The following is a 4,225-nucleotide window of genomic DNA, read 5'->3' on the forward strand; positions in this document are numbered from 1 at the left end:
CTCAGGCCAAGTTAAAACAGCCAGTCTTCTATCAATCTTCAGAGTTAATCATTCCCTTTGTGCCTCTGAGTAGAATTTATGAAGTGGCAAGGTTTAATGATATTAGAATTAGGTCCTACTTCTTAAATTAAATCCAAAAGCTGGGAAATACCATTTTAAGGCCACAACAACTGTGAAATGTAATGTTCTTTAAAAAAAATCAAGTCAAGGATATTTAGAAACATGTGAAAAAAGACTTTATAGACGTGTAAAGAATTCTAGATTTGAGTTTCAGTAATATGGAAAACTATACATAAAAACTCTCCTGCTAGATAAACTGGAAATGCTGGGAAAAAATATATGAACTTATAATGCTTAGCTGAGCTCATATAAAAGAAAAATATCCAGATGCCAGGAATAATGAAGCAACTGAAAACTGGACTGGCACATGAGTAGTCTATCCTGTGTTTGCCTCGATGGTGGCTGGTGAGAAGGAGTTGTCATCTAGGAGTCTGATTTTTCAGGGAATGCAAAAAAAAAAAAAAAAATAGGGGATGAGAACTTCACTCTTGCAATGTGGCATACTGAAACTAAGATCTCTGCATAAAACTCGAAGAGCTAAACTCTCTGGCCACCAGCAAAAGAAGACAATAGACAATAGTGAAACTGGTTCGTCTATGCTTGGGCTCTCGGTGGAGAAAACAAATCTCTTGAGAATCCATAATATGAGCCTGAACTCATATAGGATTGAATTTATCTCAAGTGTGGTCTAGAAAGCCACAAGTCAAGAAATTACAAAGAAATAGGTCCCAAGCCAGGGATCTCTATAGAGTACATGCAGAAGTAAACCCAAAACTATTCTGAAAGACAATTCTTAACCCAGGCTGCACAGGAGTTTTACAGACAAAGCCCTGCTGAAGATAAGCTCACAATGGAAGGTTTAAAACAAAAGAGAAAACAATCCACACTGGGTGGAGAAACCCATAGAAATACCCAAGAAATTCACATAATGAAAGTGTCTGACAGAGATTACTAAATAATTATGACAAAAAGAATCATCACGTATTTTCACTAATGAGTCTAAAACCTAAAAATTTGATAACTACTACAAATTCTGAATTCCTTAATATACATAAAATAAAAAATGGTGAGCAGCTGTTAAGAGAAGGATTAATAACCGCACTTTTGGGGACGATCAAGGCAAAATCAGAAATAGAAAACATTGAATTATTTGCCACTGGCTTGCACTGGCACTGTGTAATAATAAATACAAAGTTGTAAATGCACATTATAGCTACTACAGGAAAACGCCTCCTCTCAGAAATGTGTAAACTGATGCTCTTTCATCAAAAGGGACTATAAAAACACAGACGTAGAGCAAGTTACCACCCTATATAGCATCTAGAGGATGTTGCTCTACACACCAAAGCTCACATGGTAGTTTTAAAGCTACGGGTGGCAGTGGTAAAGAAATAGGATATATTCATCTTTACATGTTTTCTTATATATATTTGTAATGCCTTATAGATTAATGATCAATATATTCACCATTGTTCCATTACTTATTCTTCTGAGGCTCCCATGTAATAGTCACCTATATAAACATCTTAGCATGATATTCATATCTGTTTGTTGATTAACTTTAACATAAACTTGAAATTTCTGCTCACTTACACATAAGCAGTCAATGAGTTCTGTCTATTGTATTGTATATATCCAGTCATTCTTTGCCACTTCCACTGCCACACCCCTGTTTGGCTTGGCTGGTCATCACATCACACGTGGATTTTTCCTTTTGTTATCAAATATTTTATTGCAAGCTTACTATGCATCAGGTACTATTGTCCTAAGTGCTACCTTATTAAAAGAATTTCAGTCCCTGTCTTTATTGTCTCTAGTGCTTGCTGCTCCAGTTGAATCTTGCTGACTTAACCTTCTTAAAAGACGTATCGTTCACCTGTTTAAAAACCCTTTAATGAAAATAATAATAATAAAAAAATAAAAATCCTTCAATGGTTGCCTGGAACTTAGAAGATACAAACAGAAATTTTTACTTTGATACTAAAAGACTCTCCAAAATCTGGCCTCAAACTATCTTTCTAAAGTTTTCTCTCATCTAGATGTTGACTTGTATAGGTTTGGGAGGCAGTGTCTTCCAAATAAGCCATATCAATTTTTGTCTCATCAGAGTCAGAGTGAGTAAAAAACAAAACCTAATTATATTTTGTTTACAGAAAACATATAACAAATACAGGAATGCAAAAGGGTAGCAAATAAAAGAATGGAAAAAAACATAGCATTCAAACATTAATCAAAAGAAACTAGTATAGCTTTATTAAATCAAAGTAGATTTTACAGCAGAAAACACGACTAGAGATAAAAAAAGTACACTTGAAAATAAGTATACTTCATAAGTATAATTCATAAATAAATACTTCATAATTTCTGGTTTGATCTGCCAGAAAGATACAACTAATTCTAAATATGTATGTACTTACAAATATGGCCTCAAAACATATAAAGAGACAATTGACAGAATTATAAGGAAAAGCAGACAAATCCACAATCATATGGAAGAGTTTCATACAACTTTCTTATTAACCGATAGACCAAGCAGACACAAAAATCAGTAGTATTAAAATATTGGATGATACACTTAAAAACCTAATTACTTGACATACATAGAACACTGCACCCCAAAACTCAAGGGTAAATACTATTTTCATGAAACATTAACAAAAATTGAGCATATGCTAGGATATTAAAGCAAGTTTCAACAAATTTCAAAAAATGTTCCCTGACCACAGAGCAATTATTCTGTAAATCAATGATAAAATGATACCTTGAAAATCTCTATATATTTAAGGAGAAAATTAAGAAACATGCTTCTAAATAACCTGTGGGTCAAAAAAAGCCATTCTAATAGAAATTTAAAAATATTGTAACTGAATAATTATGAATAATTAAGTGTCAAAACATATAAGATAAACTAGAGCTGCACTTGGAGGAAACTTTACAGCCTTCAAGTATATATTTTAGAAAAGAATGCTAAAAATCATTAATCTAAGTATCCATTTCAAAATGTTAGAAAAATAAGGCAAGTTAAGCCCAAAGAAAATAAAGAAGAGCATACAGCCATAAAAAATAACCAAATCATGTACTTTTCAGCAACATGGATGCAGCTGGAAGCCATTATCCTAAGCAAATTAAGGCAGAGATAGAAAACCAAATACTGCATGTTCTCACTTAGAAGTGGGAGCTAAACACTGGATTCACATGGACACGAAGATAGTAACAATAAACACTGGATTCCAAACATGGGGAAGGAGGGAGGAATGCAAGGGTTGAAGAACCACCTATTGAGTATTATGTTTACGTCCTGGGTGACGGAATCACTAGGAGCCCCAACCTCAGCATCATGCAATATATCTATGTAACAAACCTACACATGTACCTCCTGAATATAAACTAATAATTATAATAAGCAGAAATTAATACAATAAAATAAATGTATGCAACAGAAGGGATCAATAAACCCACAAGTTTTTTCTTAGAAAAGACCAAAAGAATGGATAAGGTTTTGATGAGATTGATAAAGAGGAAAAAAGAGAAGTCACAAATAACCAATATCAGGAACGATGAGGAGTCTAACACTACATATCCCATAGACATTAAAAAGATCATAAAATGATAATATAAATAACTTTATGCCAATAATTTTGAAATTGTATAGGAAATGGATAAACTCTCAGAAAAATATAAATTCCAAAACTTACGCAAGAAGATGTACAAAAATCTAAATAGTTTTCTATATAGATATATCAGTTCAATCTATGTCTTCATCAGTGAATTTTACAAATAATTTAAGAAATTATTCTAATCTCACACAAATTTTTCCAGAAAATAGAAAAAAATTTAAAACTTTATTTTTTGAGGCCAAACTGATCCCAATACAGAAATGTGACAAGAAAAATACAAAAAAAGGAATTTCACAGGTCAATCTCACTCATAATGCAAAAATCCCATGATACACACAGATAAGAAATTCCTCAGCAAATTATTAGCAAACAAAATTAAGTGATTCCTACAAAAGGATACTGCCCATAACAAAGCCGGATTTATTCCAGGATAGTTGATTTAACATTCAAATATTAACCAATATAATTCAACATAACAATAAAGGGAAACATATGGTAATTTCAGTAGATGCAAGGAAAGTTTTGTATACTCGATATTCATTCATTAT

Source organism: Nomascus leucogenys, chromosome 7b, assembly GCF_006542625.1.
Source record: "Nomascus leucogenys isolate Asia chromosome 7b, Asia_NLE_v1, whole genome shotgun sequence".
NCBI lineage: Eukaryota > Metazoa > Chordata > Mammalia > Primates > Hylobatidae > Nomascus > Nomascus leucogenys.